Source organism: Balaenoptera ricei, chromosome 11, assembly GCF_028023285.1.
Source record: "Balaenoptera ricei isolate mBalRic1 chromosome 11, mBalRic1.hap2, whole genome shotgun sequence".
In the NCBI taxonomy this organism is placed as follows: Eukaryota; Metazoa; Chordata; class Mammalia; order Artiodactyla; family Balaenopteridae; genus Balaenoptera; species Balaenoptera ricei.
In genome coordinates this window covers 86,282,139-86,305,614 of record NC_082649.1, presented here as the reverse complement: position 1 = coordinate 86,305,614, position 23,476 = coordinate 86,282,139, and the positions used below count along the sequence as shown (strand labels likewise).

At 39.5% G+C, this 23,476-nt stretch overlaps 1 protein-coding gene and 1 non-coding gene across 7 annotated transcripts in view; one reads left to right on the top strand and one right to left on the bottom strand.

Moving 5' to 3' along the window:
* MITF (melanocyte inducing transcription factor) overlaps nucleotides 1-23,476 on the bottom strand; it is a 225,593-nt gene that overhangs the window by 107,392 nt on the left and 94,725 nt on the right. The window lies entirely within an intron of this gene.
* LOC132375519 (U6 spliceosomal RNA) lies at nucleotides 19,642-19,748 on the top strand. Its single transcript, XR_009506063.1, has one exon. It is a non-coding gene; the product is annotated as a U6 spliceosomal RNA (small nuclear RNA).

Sequence of the window (23,476 nt, the reverse complement as noted above, 5' to 3'; positions counted from 1 at the left end):
ATTTCCTCAAATGAGAAATTTACTAAAAATGCAATTACTTTCCTTATCTAGGTAAATAAATAGGAAAAGATAAGGCTGTTGCCATGGGGGGGGGCACAAAGTTATTCACACTAGGACTTTATTATAAGAAGTGAAATCTTCGCCTTCAGGACTTTTAACTTATTTAAAAAGAAAAATGTGGACTTGTCTCTTACTGTTGTAACTCTTTTTTTAAAGTAATTAAAGCCTGAAGAGCAAATAAGCACACAGGGTGTGTCTGCCATCCTCCTAACAGTGTTGAGGCCATAAGCAGGAGAGTGCAACCCCATCGTCATCAACAAAGACATCAGTTTCGTTCTTCTTCCAAGCAAGAGTCAAGATATTAAAGTATTTTAAAGCAACACAATATTCAGCTATTAGAAGTGGCCTCCACAGACCACCTTAGCTGAGGTTCTGGCTACAGGGCAGGTGAATCCATCCTTCCCCAGCTTCCCTCTCTGAGACACCAAGGCATCAGCAGCTCCAAGAACCACCTAATCCCTTATGGTCCAAGGGGGAACTGGAAAAGGGATGAAAATAAAGAAGAAGGGTACTTTGTCAGTTAGACTTTCTATTCCATTCACGTAAATCCCATGTTTGTATTCCAAAAACTGAGCTGAAGGTAGAGACAGACTGTTTCTCATGGAAAATCACAATACTATGGTGGAAGGTGGTACGAAAGTGTGTCAGGTGTGAAAGCTCTCATTTGTACAGCATGTGGTAAGAATCCAGGGCAGTGGCTTTGGCCTGTGAGCAGAAAACCTCTGAGAGGTCCACTATTTCATACATAAGTAAACAACTGGTAAGTCTCTCTTACAGACGTAAACTTAGCACCGTTTTTCAACTGGAGACAGCATAGTGTGGTGGTGTACTGTAGACACACACATACCCCATGCACTGTGTTCACCTCGTAGCTTTACCTTGAGCAACTCATTTCATTTCTGAGTCTCAAGATCTGCATCTGTAAAATGGAGATATTTATATTACCTATTTAACAGGTTATGTGATTAAATGAGGTTAGGTATGAAAAGTACCCAGCACAGTACCTGCAAAAAAACAGCACTCAATCAATGTTATGCAAGGAAAAAGGACACTTTCAGAACCCTGTAGGGCATGGAAAGTCAGCCCTTAGAGTCTCAAAGAACTTCAAGTTGTAGGACAAATAAAAGTTATTATTAGGAGACAAAAATGAAAATGCTTTTGAAACATGGTATTTGAAGAGGTTATGCAGTGTGAAAATAAATGTAAGCTCAGGAAAGGTCTAGAGATACTTGTGAATAACATATTCATTCATAGTGAAGAACTAAAAACTAAGATGTTGATGGCGATCTGAAACTTCTGATAGTGGACAACTATCAATGCTTTTTCAATGACTGTCTTAGCTACAGACAAAATTGCTAGCCCAGGGAACCTTCAGCTCTGACTCGATGTGTCAGTTATGTTTTTAATTTGTATTTTTACTATATAAACATACGCAGAAGTCAAGCAGGAAATAATGTATTTAAATAAGCAAAAGTATAACAAATCAAACCTCTCTGTGTTCAAAAGATCACCATAGGTTAAATTTATGTCAATAATCAAGTTTCCCAAACTTCTAAAGCATCTCAATACTCACTCTTATATTAATGACATCCTGTTTCAGTTATGCTGAGCAAATAGGATTTGAAATGAGAAAAATAATATTTGCACAGAAATCCTTCCTGTCTGTTGATTAAATCTAATCAATCTTCATAAACTTGATACACATTAGCATTCTGAATCTAATTTACACGCTAGGGAGTCCTATAATCAAAGCGTATATTTATGTTGATAGTAAAATGTTAAAATAACCAATATTTTAAATTAATAGCCTCTGTAATTTCAAGTAATACTGCTATGCAGTGACATAAAAATGAAATCTTTGCTTGAAAAACTTAAGCTATATGTCCTTAAAAAAAAAAAAAGTGCCTAACAAAACTACCTAATTCTCGCTTTGACATTTACCAAGTATTTATTACCTGTCAGCTATTACAGATGAGGCTGGTAATGGAGCTGCAGAGAATCACCACCACTCCCATTCAAGCTTATTAATAAGCTCCTCATATCAAACAACGCTGGCTCATTTTTAAAACATATGGACAAAATCATGAGTAAAAGATAGAAAAATAGAAAGATTTTTATTAAAACTCATTCATTCAACAAATATTTATTGAGCACCTACTACTTCCCAGGCACTACTCAACATGCTTGAGGTACCATCAATGATATATCATAGCCCTTAGACTCTGAAGACAGAAATGTTTTGGAGTAACTCTGAATGCTCAAATCATTTATTAATTTAAACAGTCAATTTGGAAGTTGCATGAATTTGCCATCTTTAAGCGCCATCCACAATGATATTCCCATTAATACGGACATCTGCTTTCTAATACTGGATTAAGGATCAGTGTGTTTTCATTTCCTAGTGTGCCAGGCAGGGAATTTGAAAATCTGAAAAAATGAGATTGTGTCTCTGCCTCTTTAAAAAAAAAAAAAAAGAGGGGGGAAGAGAGAAGACAGAGAATTCATCATATCATCACACTGATAACTGTACCTTTATTTAATCTCTTTTTATTTAAATAAAGAAACAGGGACAAGGAGTGAGGTAACTTGCCTAGAGTCAAGATGTTGATGAGCTGCAGATCTGGGGTTTGAAACTCCAGAGCCCACACGCCTCTCGCTAGGGTTCTCTGTGCCAAGTTTCTGTGAGCCACTCAACAATCACAGAAGCAAACTAATTCTAAAATTAGAACCTTGCACTGGAGCCGACTCTTTAGTGGTCTGTTCCCCACACCCCACACTAGAGTCTGAATTCCATGGAGGCATAAACCATGTCTGTTTAGTTCACCTCTTCATTCTTTAACCAGGCACAATTCCAGACCCAGAGAAAGAACCCAGTAACTATTTGTCAATGGGTTAAATGATTAATGAATTGACCATGGTGCTTTTTCTGGTCACTTCTGACTGTAATCTACCTTTACAAAAAAACAAAAACAGGAATGAAGCAGGCTTCCCTGAATATTTATACCAAGCATGAGTTAAATTAATGGCATTCACTAGAAACGTAAAGAAACGCACAATGTTTGTTCTCAGATAACTTAATCTAATTGAAAAAAAAAGGGAGAAAATGTGAAATATCAGCACAATTTCTACTTTTTAATGGGAGAAGTAAGGAAGTACTCAGAAAAGAAAGAATTACTCCAAAAGGCTTTCGATGGGAAACAAGGCCTTTGGAGATTGGGGTAGCATGACAAACTTCCTTTGGCAAAGATGGTAAATCGTGAGCAAAGTTTCTCAAAGTGTGGGATACAGGATGGTCTCAAATGGAGACATACAGACTCCACGTTCAATGACCATGGAATTACACAGTGAGAAAGGTCCTTTCCAATTTTTCATCCCAGGAAAAGTGTCTTTTTGATGCTAATGTGTCTTCAATCTCGCAACACTTGCCTCTTGTAACAAAAGCAGCTCAGATCTCATACTCAGGCCCTTCTAGACCACACACCTAGTCAGGATCTAACAGTTTTCTTCCAATTTCATTATATTTATTTTACACATACATCCATCTGTAGTTGCCATTTATTATAGCATTTCCTTTAAATATATATTTTTAATTTATTTAAGCCTCCATATGGAATATGGGGGCAAAGGTCATGAAGTTAGTATGAGCATGGCTCAAATTTGGGAACCCTGATTGAGAGAAATGAAGAATGTACCAGAATCCTTCAGTGGAAACAAGATTAAACACAGCCCAGAAATAGTGGCTACTCTATTGCAGTGAGAAGCGAACAGCTACAAAGAATTCCAGTCTGATAAAGAAAATCATCTAGGGCTCTGAAATCATAGTACGTGGGCCTAGCCCTAATCACTTCCTAACTGTGGAAAGTGAACATGACTGACAGATATGATTCCATACAGGAAAACTAGGGGCCAGGCCAGTAGGACCGAGAATATCACAATGGAAGTGACGCCACGATTGTTGATAGCGCCTGTAAACAAGACCTCCGTCCAGAAAAAAAAAAAAAAGGCAAGGCTGTTAGAACAAAATGTTAGGCATGCTGTATTTCAATATATAATGACCTCTCCTCTCACGCTGTGAAGGTCACTTCTGCCTGTGTTATCTCCTGGGGCACAAATGTAGCTTATAGCCCAGTTTTGTTTTGGTTTGCCTTTTTTCTAATTTCATAATAAAGTACCAGAAGAGATTCCCAGTAGAGTTGTTGGGTTTTTTTTTTTTCCCTAGCTGTATAATATTTTTATACACTAGATGGAGCCAACTTTATAATGCTTTGGGATTCACATACAGGTTTGTGCTGGACATGAAAAAAACCCACACAAAAAGTTATAGGAGAGCCATCTACCACTTAAATATATTTTAATTTAAATTTTGAAGATCAAAGTTTTCATTTTAAAGATCAAAAGGTCCCATCATTTTACCACTCTGCATATGTTCCATAACTCCTAAACCCAAATTAATATCAAACTATCAATAATGCTGTAAAAACGTTTGAAATATGATCATCTTATAGTTCACTGGCACTTTTAACTTTGGTTTAACATGTATTTATTATAGTTTTTTAAACTGACAATTTCAAAAAATATTTCTTTTCCTTTGCTTTGGGAGGAATGGAAGCAATTTATAAATGCAATAAGCATGATTCTCTCATCAGACCCATAAAGTAAAGACTACCTCTAGGGCAGGTGGGATCAGAGCAAAGACAGTGGCAGACACAGAGAGAATATAGAAAACAGTCACCAGCATGGAGTGAAACTGCCAAGGCACTTGCAAGAGGAAATGGCTGATCTCCAGGACCAGGGAAGGTCCACTGCCCAAAGACAAGAATATACCTCTAACCTGGAGCCAGGATGGGGCAGCAGGGAAGTAAGAGGAAGGTTACACTGATGATTCTCTCCTGTCAGTCATGGTAACTCAATGCCTTTTCATTGAATCCTAATCCTTTAAAATCGTGGTTCCCAAACGGCACAGTTTTGTCCTCAGGGGACATGTGACAATCTCTGGAGCCACTTTTGGTTGTTACAGATGGGGAGACAGGTGCTATCGGCATCTAGAGGCAGAGACCAGGGTGCTGTTAAACACCTTACAAGGCCTAGCAAGCCCCTCACAATAAAGACTATCCAGCCCCAAATGTTTAATAGTGCTGCATGTGAGAAACTCTATTTTAAAGTAAGCAGCTCTCCCATACAGGAGACAGAGTAGTTCTAACTCATTGTAAGTGTTAAATAAATAAGCAAAAACTTCAGTGTGTCTATCAGACAGCTTTTAAAGTCAGTGGGACACAGTACACTGACATACTTGAGTTACATATGCCACAGTATTTTGTCAACGTGTAAAAATTATGTTGAGTGATTAAAGCCACAGCACAGAGGGTAAGGATTAAGGAGGAATAGATCAATAAATTGAAGATTATGGACACAATGGATTAAGTACACAACAGTGAAAATGAATAAACTACAGCTATATGCCTCTACATTTTTTGAATCAAAAACAATGTTGAAAAAGGCAAGTCACATAGAATACTGCCATATGGCTCCACTGTTTACAGTTCAAAGTCTAGTTTAGACATGCAGTCACAGATAGCAACACTGAAAATCAAGGGAGTGATTAGCATAAAATTCAGGGTGGTGGTGAACTCAGTTGGGGGCAGGGCAGAGAGGAGGATGTAATCAAAGGTGAGGCTTCTAGAGTGTTTTATATCTCAGGATGAAGAGTGGGGACATGGTTATTCATCTCATTGTTCTTCACTTAACTGATAGGTTTTAGGTGCTCTTCTATGTGTATAGTTCACATTTTTAATGAAGGATTAAAAAGGAGTGTAAGGAAAGTGAAGATATAGAGATAACAAGTATAGTCCACTCATTAAGGATAATTTTGACCTATCTGGCTAAGATACCATCAGGTCAGAGGTATCTCTCACTCTCCTTTGCCCTTAACCCTCCACTGTCTGGTCACTTATCATATGTTACCTGTCAACACCACACTGCATCTCCTCTGCCCTCACAGTTATTCTGCCATGATCCAGCTCTGGCCTGGACTGCTAAGTTGCCCTCCCCACTCCCTGCAATACATCCTACACTTGCTACTAGATAACTCTTCCTAAAGCATGGCTTTGCTGCTTTCATGCTACTACTTTATTTCTTTTTTCTATTTTTATTGGAGTATAGTTGATTTACAATGCTGTGTTAGTTTCTGCTATACAGCAACGTGAATCAGGTATACATATACATTTATCCACTTTTTTAGATTCTTTTCCCCTATAGGTCATTACAGAGTATTGAGAAGAGTTCCCTGTGCTATACAGTGGGTCCGTATTAGTTATCTATTTTATATATAGTAGTGTGTATATGTCAATCCCAATCTCCCAATTTATCCCTTCCCCCACTTTTCCCTCTGGTAACCATAAGTTTGTTTTTTACATCTGTAACTCTATTTCTGGTTTGTAAATAAGTTCATTTGTACCTTTTTTTAGATTCCACATATAAGCGATATCATAATGATATTTGCCTTTGTCTGACTTACTTCACTTAGTATGATGATCTCTAGGTTCATCCATGTTACTGCAAATGGCAGTATTTCATTTTTCATGCTACTACTTTAATAAAATTAATGGTTTATCAACACAGAATGAATGAATTTCAAATGCCTTATTTAGACTGACAATCAAGGCCAACTTATCTTTCTAGTCTTAACGACTGTAACTAGTGCAACCATTACAAACAACATACAGTAGTCCCCCACCTCTTATCCACGGAAGATACTTTCCAAGACCCCTAATGGATGAGTAGTTCTGAACTCTATATATATTATGCTTTTTCCTATGCATACATATCTAGGATAAAGTTCAATTTATAAATTATGCACAGTAAGAGAATATCTGAATCACCCGCATCACTATTCTTGCACTCTGGGGCCCTCAGTAAGTAAAATAAGGGCTACTTGAACACGACAGTCAATCTGATAACCTAGATAGCTACTAAGTTACTAACAGACTGGATATGCTGGACAAAGGGATGATTCACGTCTGGGGCAGGACGGCACAGGACAGCACGAGATTTCATCACACTACGCAGAATGGTGTGCAACTGAAAACTTCTGAATTGTTTATTTCTGGAATTTTCCATTTAATATTTTTGGATGGTGGTGGACTATGGATAACTAAATCTGTGGATAACAGGGAACTACTGCACTCATTCTCTAACCCCAGGTGTATGCTGTTGATTAAACCGTTCCTCTTGCCTGGAATACCCGTCATGCACTCACCATCCCTTTCTACCAAAATCCTACACATTCTTCAGTAAAATGAAATAGAGGTGTGTTACTAAATGTTGGCGAGGAATGGGGCCACTGGAACACTCAGATGCTGCTGCTGTGGGTGTAAATTGGTACAAAGACTTTGGAAACGGTTTGTAGTATTCACCAAAGCTGGACATATGCATACTTTATAACCCAATAATTCCACTCCTTGGCACATAGCAAACAGAAATGTACATGCATATTCACCAAAAAGCATATAGCAATAATGTTCATAACAGCACAGCTCATAACAGTGCAAAACTGTAGGCAAACCAAATGCCCGTCAACAGCAGAAGAGATAGTGATATAGTCATACAACAGAATATTCCACGGGAATAAACTATTGCCACATATGACAACAGGGATGAATCTCACATACATAATGTTGGGCAAAGGAATCCAGGCATGGGAGTACAGGCTGTATTGTTCCATTTGTATAAAGTTAAATAACACCCAGACAGCATTAATCTATGTTAGAAGTCAGGATGGTGATTATACCTGAGGAAGGGTTGACTAGCAGAAGGGGCAAGGATGCTAGTAATGGTCTGTCTCACAGACTGGATTACTTCATGAAAATTCATCAGGCAGTACACATAAGATGTGTATGCTTTTCTGTAGGAATGTTATACTTTGATTAAAAGTTTATTAAAAAACATTTTAAGAATCGACCCATTCTTCAAGATTATATTAATACCTTGACAAACCTTCCTCACTTTAACAAAAATCATCCATGATCCCAGCTAGATGCCTTTTTCTCCTCTGTCTAAATTTCCATAATACAAATGTAACGTTCCCTTTTATTTTTTTGTGCATGTTTACCAAAGTTGACTGTTACGCCACTGAGCATATAGACCAGTACTTTCTTTTCTGATTTCCTATAAAGCACTGACTTCTAGTAGCTAATCAAAAGATACTTATGGGATTTTAATGACATGCATTGCCCCTTTCAAAGCAAGTCCACATTTCTCTCTCAGTGTGTTGGGTACACACTGTCATTCTTTTTTAAAAATTTTTTTCTTAATTTATACAACGTTAAAATTCACCTTTTTGCTGTACAGTTCTAGAGGTTTTGAAATGCATAAATTCATGTAACCACCACCACAATCAAGATACAGGAACAGTTCCATCGTTTCGAACACTCCTTAGGCTGCCCCTGGGGAGTCAAAACATCACCCAACCCCATCCCCCAGAAACCACCTATTTTTCTATTCCTATAGTTTTGTCTTTTCCAGAATGTCATATAAATGGGATCATTTAATACAGAGACTTTTGAGTCTGGCTCCTTTCCCTTAGCAAGTATATTTGAGATCAATCCATGTTGCAGCAGGTATCGGTACCTATTTGCAAATTAATATTCCATTGTATAGACGAACCATGGCTGACTTATCCTTTCACCAGTGGAAGGACATTTGGGCTGTCTCCAGTTTTTGATGATGGTGATTAAAGCTGCTATACTTTTTAAAGACCTTTTTTTTTTAAAGAGTACTTGCAAACGACTTACTAAAGGTCATACACTTACCAGTGATGAAAAGAAACGGTATACGCTCGTAAAAAGCTCTGGGAAAACAGGAGTCAACAATTTTTCCCCTTATGTCAATGAACCCAGCTCACAATATATTTTCCGTAAAGAGATTTCAAACTCCCTTTTCTATATTTAGTGCACAGTAATGAGCCAGAGTTCATAACTATCCAACTAAAGCACTTTTCTAGAGGCTGCTTCTTGCCAATGTTACCCTATGGCTGCACTACTATAAATAACATGTATGCCTTGATCTGTGTACAGCTATTCATCAGTGCTACGTAAACAAGTGATTATGCCCTGCCGGCCTCTGCCTTTCATTTGACCTACTGGACTCACCTGCGCTGCACAGAGGGGACAGTAAGTGACAGGCCTGGCACTCAGGGGCTCCAACAACATGCAAGGAAAAGGGCTACTTCAACGATTATGCAGAAGGATGGCTACAGCTGCACTTTTTTTCTGTTGATTTAAACACAAAAAGCATATGTCCAAATCCTCGGGGGCAGAGTGACCATATCACAAAATTTCCATTAGCTGGCATTTCAGGGTATCCATCTATGAAGACTGAGCCACTACACGGCCAGGGTCGAGGCCACAGGGAAAGAAAATGTCCAAGAACAACTTTTCAGGGACGTCTCCGAGCTGCACCTGCCACCTTGGCTAGAGAAAACACGTTGGTTTTAAGCTTTGAAAAGTCAAAGCGGCATGATAAATCTTTTTGTAATATCTCCATGATAGTAACTAGAAAAATCATGAGACTCTCATCCTCCAGCCTCTTTCAAAAGTTCTTACTAATAATAATAGCAGCTAATTATGGGAGGTATGCTACGCACTCCTGTGCTAAGCATTTTACATACCATACCTTGATTTATTCCTCAATAACAACCCTCTAACTTAAACACTATTATGATGTCCCTTTTACCAACGAGAAGAGTGAGGGTCTGAGAGACTGCATCACTTGCTGAAGAGTTTGCAGAGAAGGAATTCAATCCAAGGCACAGTCTGGTTCTAGAGCCTGTGTTCTTAACCCACAGGCTATCCCCATGGCTCTACTTATAGAGACATTTATTTATTCGTTATTTACTCAAAAAATATTATATTATTATAGCCAAAGGAAATAAATTGGAATGAGATATGCTCCTCCCCTCTAGGTGCTCATTACTTGGAGAAGGGCAGAGAATCCTGTACATAATAATACCTTAACCTTTATTGGTCAAATACTTCTCTGAGACTCATATGAAAACTACGGACTGCCTCCAGAAAAAATTCACACAGGCACAGACACACAAAGTTGAATGCTTGCAGCCACAGCCTAGGAAACCCTGGAATACTTAACTAGCTGACTACTAGCTGCAAAGGGTTTTGATTAAGAGAGGAGCGAAGTATTGTGAGAACTCAAAGGAGAAAGCTCAGGGTACGGAAGTCCTGAAGACAGAGAATGCATGAGGCAAAGAAGGAAGGAAGGGGGACTTCAAGGAAGAGGTGCATGTTTCAGAAAGCTGGTGGGAGGACAAAGGTCTAAAGAGGAAAGAGGAGGGAAGCAGGGAATTAGGTAGCAGATCACTAAAATATTCCAGACAAGAGTTTCCTATTTCTAGGAAGGATGTGGTGAGAATGAGGTATGAGTCCAGGCTCTGGGGTCAGAAAGAACTGGGTTCACATCTTGTACTACATATATGTGCAATGGAATACTATTTATCCATAACAAGATATGAAATCTTACCATTTTCAACCACATGGATGGATATTATGGATATTATGCTAAGTAAAATAAGTCAAACAGAGAAAGACAAATACCATATGATTTCACTCATATGTGAAATTTTTTTAACATGAACAAACCAAATCAAACAAAAACAAACATATAGATACAGAGACCAGAGCAGTGTTTACCAGAGGGAAGGGCGTGGGGGAAAACAAAATGGGTAAAGGGGGTCAACAGTGTGGTGACAGATGGAAACTAAACTTTTGGTGGTGAGCACACTGCAGTGTATACAGAAACCGAAATATAATATTGTACATATGAAACTTACATGTTATAAACCAATAAAAAAACATATAAACACAGGTAGACCTCAGAGATATTGTGGGTTTGGTTCCAGACCATCACATGAATTTTTTGGTTTCCCACTGCATATCAAAGTTATGTTTGCACTATACTGTAGTCTATTAAGTGCACAATAGTACTATGTCTAAAAAAAAATACACCTTAATTATAAAATTTTTTATTGCTAAAAAATGCTAGCCATCATCTGAATTTCAGTAAATTGTAATCTTTTTGCAATAGTAACATCAAAGATCACTGATCACAGATCACCATAACAAATATACAAATAATGAAAAAGTTCAAATATTACAAGAAATACCAAATGTGACATATAGACACAAAGTGAGCAAATGCTATTGGAAAAATGGTGCTGATAGACTTACTCGATGCAGGTTTGCCACAAACCTTCAATTTGTAAAAAAGGCAATATCTGCAAAATGCAATAAATTGAAGCGCAATAAAACAAGATGTGCCTATTAAGTCCCCTGCAATGAGAAAGAAAGAGGGAGGGAGGGAAGGAGGGAAGGAGGAAGAGAGAGACAGGAAGGAAGGAAGGAAGGAAGGAAGAAAGGAAGGAAGGGGGGCTTCCCTGGTGGCGCAGTGGTTGAGAGTCTGCCTGCTAATGCAGGGGACACGGGTTCGAGCCCTGGTCTGGGAGGATCCCACATGCTGTGGAGCAACTGGGCCCGTGAACCACAACTGCTGAGCCTGCGCGTCTGGAGCCTGTGCTCCGCAACAAGAGAGGCCGCGATAGTGAGAGGCCCACGCACCGCGATGAAGAGTGGCCTCCACTTGCCGCAGCTAGAGAAAGCCCTAGCACAGAAACAAAGACCCAACATAGCAATCAATCAATCAATAAATCTTTAAAAAAAAAAAAAAAAAAAAGAAAGGAAGGAAGGAAGGAAAGAACTGAGTTCAAATCCAAGGTCTTCCCCCCCTCATTAGCTATACAGCCAGGGGAAAATTAAACCCCTCTAAGCCTGTTTCCTTGTCTGTAAAATGGGGACAAGAAGAGCCCCAGCTTCACAGGCTGTTGTAAGACCATCCATGGAATAATGCATGATACCCACTTGACACACTGAATATGTGTGAGCACTGAATACTGTGTAGCCATTATTATTAACAACTTCATCATCACCGCCATCATTTTCACCCTGGCCTGATGCTAAATGGCTTCCCCAAAAGAACTCCTCCAAAACTGCACAGAAAAGAACTCTCTGATTCATGTTTGGGCCAATCTGCTACATTCTTAGACCCATGAGGCACCGTGGAAGGATCCTTGTCCAAATAAAGCCCCAGTGCAAAAAGTCACCAGTAAAATACTCTCCTTGTAAACTCCTTGTACACTCACACGCAATTACTTATTCTCGTTAATCACGTAAATATGTTAAAAGCACACTCTAGAGTAGGGGGAAAACAAATTATGACAATCGTTAGGATATCGGAGGGGGCGGGTATTTTTTAATATCATCAGTGTCTGCTCTTCTCTTATGTGAGAATAGAGATTATCAAGAGCTAGACAGACAGTACATGCTATTGTCAATACTATCATGTCCATAACAAGAGTCTAAAGACATAAATTCTTGCAAAGCCTTTCTGCACCCAGTTCATCTATGTCACCATTCATGGCATTACTACGTAGAAAAGGAAAATGGTACAAAATTTTATACCCAATTCTTCTTAATCACTGTGTTTTCAGTAATATTTTATTTTAGGTTCTTCACGCAGTCTAGGAGCTAACATAAAAGTAATACACTGGAACCCATCCATGAATGCTCGAGGAAATGTGAAATGTGTGCAGAGTATTTTGTTTTGATTCCTCAGCCATGGTAATAGACAGAATATTCATGAAACCCTTGTACTTAAAAATGTTCCATGGCCAGCCAATATTTGCCAGAATGACACTGCCATATAGTCAGCACTGGAAAAATAAAGTCATGAGAAAACACAACCATTGTCATCTTTCCCAGAAAGATGGCCAGGATATCTGCTTCCCTGTGCCACAGAGGCTGACACCAGCTACGAAAATCACAACGTCCCCCTCACTTGAAAGCACATACGCACAGGAAAGGAAAACAAAGGTGTTCCAATGATCTTCCCCGAACCCAACAGACTGTTAGAAATTCACCAGGCTTCCTTTCACCTTTAAATTTGTTCTCCTGCAAAAGCAGTTAGTAAATGAGTTCACGCCATCGAAAATGCAAAAAAGTAGTAGAAAACCCAACTGTCCTAGAATAATAAAGTAGAAGAATTTGTTCATGAGCTGGGGACAGAAGGGAGGAATCGAGGCTGACAAGAGGATAATGTTGCTAGCGCGTCATTAAACTCGAATGTGAGGGATATGGAATGTAATCGGAGCACTTAGAATTTACCCATGTCTTACCAGAACAAAACAAAGATTTATGTTAGGAAATAGTCCCACATGGCTTTCAGAAAACCCTGATCAATTCTCAAGAAACTGAACCAAAGCAGTCTTTGAGGCATACATAAACTGGAGAAGTGTAAGTTACAAATCAGACCTTTCTCTCCATCCGAAACGTGTCATATGTGAAAGAAACTTCAATCAACATTAAGGATCATCAATTACTAATGCCACAGGCACAGTCCCTTTAGTGGAATTTAATTCTTTTCATACCTCTGTTTCTATACCAGCTAGTTATCCTTCTCTACAAGCAACACACTCCAGGAGTTAAGAACACAACCCCTGGACTCAAGCTTCCTGCATCTGCCACTAACTCTAACTTCTCCATCTGTAAATGAGGATAAGGCAAGTAAGACTTTCATGTTCTGCCTGGCCTTGACACCATTTTAATCTTTCTCATCTTATCTAGTCCTAGTGTATCTTTCCTGGGCAGAAAACAGGCAGAATGGATATCTCTGCAGAGTGATTCCAACATTGCTTTATGAAAGAAATGAAAATGTATGCCTGCTTTGATTTTATTCACTCTTTAACAAATATTCATTAAGTTTCTACTTTGAGCCCACTGGTACCCTGCTAGAAGTTGGGACATACCAACGACCAACAACAGATACAGCAACCAAGACACAGTCCAGGCCCCTTTCCTCCATCATATATTCCTCAGTGCTGCTTTGGAGATGCAGCTTGCTGAGCATAAAGAATGTGGAGTCACCATTAAGGAAAAATTCCTAGTACATGGGCTTCAGAGCTGGCCACGTTTATTGTCTTTAATCTGTGAACTAGTGACATACACCTAGCTAAGACCCTGCCTTTGAGATTCTTCATATGCTTCTACAACACCTTATGTGTCCATCTGTTAATTGCATATATATTTATCCAACACTTACCAAGAGCCAAAGGCCAGACTTGACCCTGGGTAGAGACTAGTGAGAAAGGCATGGTCCTTCTCCAATGTAGAATCTTGCATTTTAATGAGATTTTTTTTTTAATTGAAATGTAGTTTATTTACAATACTGGTGTTAGTTTCAGGTGTACAGCATAGCAATTCATTTTTTTTGAAGATTATATTCCATTATAGGCTATTATAAGATATTGGGTATAATTCCTGTGCTATACAGTAAATCCTTGTTGCTTATCTGTTTTATGTATAGTAGTTTGTGTCTGCAAATCCCATATAGAATCTTACATTTTAGAGATGAGTGCACAGACGTGGTCCAGAGGGCAAACGCAACTGACCCTAATTCATACCATTAGGAAGGGCAGCACTGAATTTTTTTTTTTTTTACAGATTTTTTTTTTTAACACTATTTATTTATTTATTTATTTATTTTATTCATTTATGGCTGTGTTGGGTCTTCGTTTCTGTGCGAGGGCCTTCTCCAGCTGTGGCAAGTGGGGGCCACTCTTCATCGCGGTGCGCGGGCCCCTCACCATCGCGGCCTCTCTTGTTGCGGAGCACAGGCTCCAGACGCGCAGGCTCAGTAATTATGGCTCACGGGCCCAGCTACTCCGCGGCATGTGGGATCCTCCCAGACCAGGGCTCGAACCCGTGTCCCCCGCACTGGCAGGCAGACTCCCAACCACTGCGCCACCAGGGAAGCCCCAGGGCAGCACTGAATTAAAAACCATGCCTAATGCCAAATGCAAGTATGTCCCCTCCTCAGGGATTTTACTCTTCCTGTTGTCCCCTTGGCCTATAACGCTCATCCCCAGACAGTTGCATGACTTACTCTTCAGTCAGCTAATTCACATCTCCGTTTAAAAGGAACCTCAGAAGCGAGGTCTAACCTCTGAGCCTCAAATGAAATAGGAACTCCTCCTGGCTTTATTCCTCTTCATAGAACTTTCCACTCCTACCAGGACGTTAACTCCAATAGGGCACGTATCTTTGCCCATTTTATTCACTGCTCTATCCCCAGCACAGGGACAGCACTTGGCACAGAGTAGGTGCTCAATAAACATGTGTTGGGTGAATAAGCACAGTGTTCTTTTGACCTACCCTTAGGCACACCCATGTCACTCCTGCTGAGGAAGCTTACAACCCCGAGACTGCAGAGAAGAGGGACAATGACAGAAATCCAATTCACGAAACGTGAATGCTATGGAAAGAGCTGAGTGGCTGGGAAGCATGCGGAAGGTGACTGCGGCAGTAGGAAAATATGCCAAAGTGTGGTTTATGCGAAAGAGCAGATGAGTTAGGGTGGTGTACCAGTGTGGCATTAAGTAACAAGAGTCACGTATCGAGAAATGGAGGGACACAGGGCACATGACATTCAGCCTCAATGTCATGCAGACACAGGTGGTGGGAGGGTGTGGTGAACTAGATACAAACCCATCCAAGGGCGCATGTTGGCCCATATTTGTTGAGTCTTCAGATTTTTAAAAAGAATACGTAAATCCTGAAGAGAATATAAAAATTAATGATGCCACATTTTGATCAATTGAGAGTTGTTTTCAACACTACTCAGGCTACAGTAACATCTAACAGCACCATTCAGAATAGAAGGTCCCAGACCAGCAGCAGCTATTGTCTTCTCTGACCCTGTCCCCAGGAGTCACAGCAGTGCCACATGCAGGGCACTGAACGATGTCTTCTTGGGGGTCTTTGCAATTGGCATATAAACTCTAAGAAGGTTCATGGTTTCCTAATCTTCCCTCCTAGAACTGAATGAACAAATATTCTGACTTAACTTTTCAGTACTTTCTTTTTTAAATTTTATATTGGAGTACAGTTGATTAACAATGCTGTGTTAGTTTCAGGTGTACAGCAAAGTGATTCAGTTGTACATATACCTGCACCTATTCTTTTTCAAATTCTTTTCCCATTTAGGTTATTACAGGATATTGAGCAGAGTTCCCTGTGCTGTACAGTGGGTCCTTGTTGGTTATCTATTTTAAATATAGCAGTGTGTACATGTCAATCCCAGACTCCCAATCTATCCCTCCCCCTGCGACCCTTCTCCCCCGGTACCCATAAGATCGTTCTCTAAGTCTGTGAGTGTGTTTCTGTTTTAGAATCTAAAAAAAATGATACAAATGAACTTATTTACAAAACAGAAACTTTTCAGTTCTTAATGAGAGATCATGGGACGCCAACCAATCTTAGGTACAAGACAATGTTTTCTCAGAGTCTCTATGAAGAATTACCAAAACAAAACAAAACAAAACCCCAGCAAAAAACTGCAGGGCTCTGGATGGTACTAGAATCAAGCAGACTCTAAAATAGGTCAGAGAAAGAGCTGTAATTGTTTTAAATTCTTACCAGGCAAAAAATAAAAATAAAATGATCTGAGGGGGAAAAAAAATCACTCTCCTATTTTTCTTTATGTATACCTTGTTTGTTCCCCCCAAAAAACTTAAAGCAGCTTATGTAAAAGCACACAACACCCCAAGATGAAACAACAACAGAAAACTAACATGCGCAGGTGAAGCAAACAGGATGAAAGACAATTCAAGAAAAAAAAGAATTAAATGACCCTAGGGATAATATTAGTTCACAAAAGGCAAATAAGAGTCTGCCCGTTTTCTAAAGGTGAGTCACAAATTGCTTTCTAAGCCACGGGGCACAGAGTCCAAGGTCTACAAGGGCCAAGCAGTTAAAGTAAGGAGGTAAAACAAAGGGAAGAGTGCACGCTTTGTTTTAAGGAAAACGGCATTACTTTATTGGATCCCATGGTTGTCATGGAGACATGTGATCCCAGCATTGCCAGATCTGATTTTTCAATAGATGCTGGAAATTCAAACACACTTGTGCGAAATCTTCTCATTTTCCAACGTTGGCAAACTAGTTTTCTTTTGGTTTAAAAAAAAAAAAAAAGTATGGGTTAAAGAAAACATGCCTGTGGCCATAAAGAGGAAGAAGACATGATCAGTTACATGACTAACTATATCCATAAAATAAAAACCCAAAGTTGAGTAGAAGTACAGTCATTTGTGGTATCAAAACCAGAGAGACACTTCTCCCAAGGATCTTCATAAAGGAGACACTGGAATATCCACAAGATAGGCACCCCATACAATCAGGATTCATGGGGCTCTATCTCCTGATAACCTTCCACGGAGACTGAGAGCATAATATTAAGTGTAGTAATAAAACTAACTGCTGGGGTTGGGGGGAAATAGGGTTGGGGGGTAGGGGCAAATTCTCAGGTTTAGAGATTTCTGCTGGTCTGGATTATTTCAGGTATAGATTTTACTGTAGATTTCCCTTAACTATTTTTTAACCAGTGAGCACTTTTGATAAATGTAAAATCCTCACGCCTTTCTTTAATGTTATTTGAGAAATCAGAGTAAAAGCTACCTTGGAAAACGGTTTTTCAAATGACATTGGCTTCTTTCCTCATTGTTTTATTAGAGTATTCGGAATAACAGATGAACCATTATCCTTCGGACAGTAATCCATAAATATTGGTTTTTCTCAGCAGCATTTGAGAAGTACTGAGTAGAACCAGATGCAAGGTTAGATCCCCTGACGAGGATCTGGAGTGAGGTATTCTAAGGGACCATCAAGTTCAAAGCCATTTGCTTTACTGGACAGTCCATCTAGCAGTAGGATTGAACTTTGTGGATGTCAAAGAACCTGCCAGTCACCAGCCAAGGAAGGATACAAAGGTAGGACCAAACGTCTCCACAAAAAAAAAAAAAAAAAAGTTCTGTATCTGTTCCAGGTCACGAACAAAAGGACAAGCAAGCTCTAGTCTACACGGTGACACACAGTGACGATCCCTGGAATCCCTGGGGTGCTGAAAGGGCGGCTGGGTTCCAAACTGGGCTCTTGACATACCTAGAACTAGTGCAACTTTATTTCATCTGTCTCATGTAGAGTTAGTTCTAACGCTTGTTTTGAGCATGCAAATCTGTTTAAACATGATTGACATATCAGGGGAGAATATGAGCATAACCCACATGAACTTGAGTTTCCTTATGTATGATTTGGTCCACAGGGAACACTAGGTGAACACAGAAAACCACAGCCACCTGAGTCAAGCAGTAGAGAAATACACAAAACTTAGACACCGCAAACATCTGCCCGCTACCCTCAGGTTACCACGCGTGCTGCACACCGCAACCACCCACAGCTTTGCTACGACTTTCCACCCAGTTTCAGACCAGCTTCCTTCCACCACCTCACCACAGTTTACAAGCTGCCGCCCTCTCCTCAGCCACCTCTACAAGCAAACACTAGGTCTTTTCAAGGCAAAGCGCCAAGTTTATGTGGTACTTGCATACTGCTAAACCATTTAGCAAGTGTAAAACTCTACTGCTTTTCTAAGGTTCCTAGCTTTCCTTTTTTTATGTTCTTGATGAACTTTTTGAGTATTGTGCCTCAGCCCCACTTTTCCTGTAGACTCTGTGCCATCTATTGCATGATTTTCCATCATCTAGTGATTTTTTTAGAAACGTGTATGTTGTGTTAGGGAAGAACGGATAATACTGGGATACTAAGTAAAATGTTACTTGCAAGAAAATTATTTCACTAGAATGTAAGTTCTCCTCGAAGCTACCATGCTGCTCCCCCAACTCCAGGGGACACCATTCATGTCATATAAGATGTGTATCATTTTCATTATAAATTAACTAACTCGGCATCTAACAAATTGTTATGCAAAGCCTAATCTGTGTCATGAAAGGACTACACTTCAAAGGATGCATGTGTTCACTTTGCAAAACGAAAGGAAAACAAGAAAATACATAAAAAAATAAAAATCATTCATCATCTTAATATGCAAGCATTTTGATGTTCTTCCTTTCAGTTTTTTCTCTTTGTACATATAACACCACTATCCCTGCCATGTGCACTATTTTGCCTGGTCTATTTATCTTATCTTGGCTTTAAATTGGCCTGCCACTTCTAAATCAAATATGCTTACATTTCTTAAAAAAAAAAAAAAGAAAAAACTGTTGTCCAATTGACCCAGTCATTTAACGTTAACTGAGCACGTACTACCTGTTGAGCACTGTGCTCTGTGACGTGCGAATTAGAATATTCAACAGACCGGGCTTAACCACCTAGAGAATTTCTTAAAGTTTCCAAATTTGGCCTAGTTGCAACATTTCTTGCCCTTAAGATTAATTACTATTTTCATTCTAGTTCTAAGATTGGTTAAAAATATAAATTACATAAATAGCACATTTGGAAAAGAAAATGGACTTGTATTATCAGCCGCCTGCAAATTACAGCTTCAAGAATTGCATTCTGCCCTTTTATCCGTCACCTTTTCAAATACTGTACAACCAAAATTAACGACACAAAACAAAGCTGTATTTGAATATTTCTAAGCAGTAAATACACATATTAAAGTGTCATGGTGCTCGCTTCGACAGCACATGTACTAAAATTGGAATGATACAGAGAAGATTAGCATGGCCCCTGCGCAAGGATGACACACAAATTCGTGAAGTGTTCCACATTTTGGGGGATATATGTATATGTATAGCTGATTCACTTTGTTATAAAGCAGAAACTAACACACCATTGTAAAGCAATTATACTCCAATAAAGATGTTAAAAAAAAAAAAAGTGTCATGAAGTCTGCCTACCAATTTTCCCTCTTTATTTGTTCCAGCAAGGTTATTTTAAGATTTTATTTTGCTTGTGTGTGACTATGGATTTAAGAGTTTAGTAAATTACGTGGACGATATAGATACACATAAATATATATAGGTGTGTGTGTGTGTGTGTGTGTGTGTGCGTGTGTGTGTGTGTCTGTGTGTGTATCAAAGACTGGGCTCATATATATATATTCTTGAATTTTCTTTTCTACAAAATGTGAAATATATATGTCATTCTATATATTTAAGTTAAATTGGCTAACAAACAACTAGGTGTAGAAAGCTGTTTGGGGTTGTATCTTCTCTTGCCAGTTGATGAGCTGCTGAGAAACACTAAGAAATGAGGGCAATAAGGACAAAATCAAAAGAGGTGAGATAATCTAGACACATAATATTGTGCTCTAAAATCACTGATAAATTATTTTACTCTTCTCTTTAAAATTTTTTTCAAATAAAATAAATTTTAAAAAAATTTTAAATAAGCTACTTAGCTAAGTCATTATTCAGGTTCCAAACCAGGGGAGGGAGGGAACACTGGCAAAGGTCACAGGGTTACATCTTCAGATGCCATTCAGGTGCCAGCCTCCACCACATTTTATGCTTCTCTCTCTCTCATTGAAAAAGACCACTGTCTTATTATGATAACAATTTCCAGGTGGAAGCTAAGCCTTCGGTCAAGATTCCTGTCCCTTTCAAAGTACCTGTGTGTGTGTGACATGGTGGATTAAGTGTTCCAGCTCGTCCTGGGCAATAGCTTTTCTCAAACCTCACAGCAATTCACCTTGGGTACCCATAGAAGCAGTTCTGGAAATGCTGCGTTTGAGAAGGGGTGAAAGTGAACCCCATAACTTTTCCGCCAAAGCACACCTCAGCAGAGGAGCCACATCCTTGCAAGGAGCCCTGGAAGCAAGGCCTAGGAGTGTGGTCTGAATTCACCGTCAGCAAGGCAGAGGTCTCCTAGCAGCCTCACACTTCACCTCACATTCTACTCTCTAATATACCCTTGCTTTTATGGATTTTTTTTAAAATTAATTAATTAATTAATTAATTAATTTTTTGCTGTGTTGGGTCTTCGTTTCTGTGCGAGGGCTTTCTCTAGTTGTGGCAAGCGGGGGCCCCTCTTCATCGCGGTGCGCGGGCCTCTCACTATCGCGGCCTCTCTTGTTGCGGAGCACAGGCTCCAGACGCGCAGGCTCAGTAGTTGTGGCTCACGGGCCCAGTTGCTCCGCGGCATGTGGGATCTTCCCAGACCAGGGCTCGAACCCGTGTCCCCTGCACTGGCAGGCAGATTCTCAACCACTGCGCCACCAGGGAAGCCCTACCCTTGTTTTTATCAGCAGGAAACAGTTCCTAAATTACCGACCAGTTGAATTATTGAGCCTTTTCCACCCCTACCCCAAATAGTCAAGAACTATTGATGCTCTAAAAAACACATGAGCCACATTAACCTCCAGCTTCATGCAGTCTTTGGCACAGGGCTTCAGACTTCCACTAAGAACATAAGTGTTTTGATTTTTCAAAGCCCTGATGTATGTATTTTCTTTTTTAAAAAAATCAACAGCAATTCCCTTACTCCTTTTTATCTATCAGTCTTTCTTGAGGAAGGACTACATTTAGAGCAGATCAATTTTCTCCCTCATGGGTACTGAACATGAATGAACGGAAATCTTGAGGCAAGTTCCCTTCTGAGCCCACAGAGATGTCACTGCCACTCGGAAAAGCTACCGGCCACCGACATGCCCCAGTCCTCACATCACAGTGACCTCCTTCAGCCCGAGAGCTGCAGAGGAAGGGAGAAGGGCAATATATCCACAAGCACGCCTGGCAGAGATGCAATTAGGCTCCTCCTGCCCCTCCAGCCCAGGCCCCTTGGCACCCTCTTCCATTTAGAGAGCTACTCAGACCCCGTCATTCACCAGAGTGTCCTAAAAAGATACAAAAAAGATAAAGTCCTCAACTGTGCTAGACACCGGAAGAAAAAAAAGCAGCCACAAAATGAAAACTGCCTTTTGAAAGTAGTTATGGTTAAACATTAAAAAAAAAAAAAAAAAAATCACATGATTTTGCTCCCCATACTGTAGCTAATGAAAAGGGGCATTTAGTATCCAGTGGGAAAAGCAGTGTTTTATAATTTCATCAGCAATTACTACAAAGCTCATCTGTAAGAGCTTGGCGAATCCTCACTTTTTCTGACCTCAAGAACCAACATTCTCTGAAGTCAGAATCCAGGGGCTTATTCTAATGTTGAAAGTTCTACTGAGTCCCTTTAAAAGAAAAAAAGAAAAATGAACTTCACATTGACTGATGCATGACATTGTTTTAATCCAAAAAAAAATGTGCAAGTTGAAACCATGATAACATGTCGTAAAGCATCAGTAATAGCCACTCAGCAAGAACTAAACCATTTTTAAGGTCATAAACAAGCACGTACGGCGCGCTACACTAATTTATTAGAAACATCCTCTTTAAAAGAAAGGGTCACAGAGGGCTCTGGCTCAATCACACTGCTCTCCACACGCCAGCCGTAGAACTTACATATGACCTTTGCAATTCCCCTTGCAAATCCCTTCAGCACTCACACATTTCACTTTAAAAATTAGGGGGAGGTGAGGTAAAGCCATAAAAATCAGTAGCAGGCACACCAGAACATGCTGGAATAAGATAAACGTCTTTCTCATAGAAGAAATGCATGCACTATTAATGAAGAGAATCCAATGCAAAAGGCAACTAGTCACATCTCCTTGACCACTTATATTTTAAACCCAGAAAAGCAAAATCAGACTTACCCTTGGAAGCCATCCTATAAGCTGACTCAGAAACATAGCCTGTCGACAAGCCAAAAACAGCTACAAACCAGGGCTCCAGAAACTCAGTGGGTTTAATCCTCTCATCCACCTACTAACCCCTGCTAGTACGTATGCATCTGGCTTTTGTTAAAGCACTTCTGCAAACGTACAGAGGATGAGTAATCGTTCAGACTTCGTAAAACATGCCAAACCCATCACTAGTAACAGTAGTTTCATTTACTCATCACATTTTTGGGTGCCTTGATTTTATTTTTTTAAGAGAAATGAGTGTTTTTGCTGATGCAAATTCCCTGCCACTAGACCATGCACACATTATCCAAAAGGCAATAGGCTCCCTGGTGTGTGTATAACTTTTTCTGGGTCCTTGTCAGCAGTCAGAAATGTTGAACTAATATGTAAAGGCATAGTCTGCTTGATAAACTGTCTTTTAACATTAATAACACCACTATTTTCCTTAATAAACCCTCCAGCCAATTCTACTCTTTCTTTCATTGAAAAAGGCAATCATTTTATTAGAAATACAAAGAATAAGAAAAATAAGAAATACTCAAGCATAAATTCATCTCTCACTGTCTCCGCATCCAATCCCTTCTCTTAGAGGTATTCACTGTTGACAATTTTCAATGTATCATTCCCGAAATTTCTATGTACATAATATGCATGTATGTATACACACACACACAAACATTCTTCAGAAAAACTCTTGGGGGCTGAGGAGTCTCAGACATCAGAATTTTCTAGATTTTGTAACAATAATGAAGTATATACAGAGTGCAATATCCCT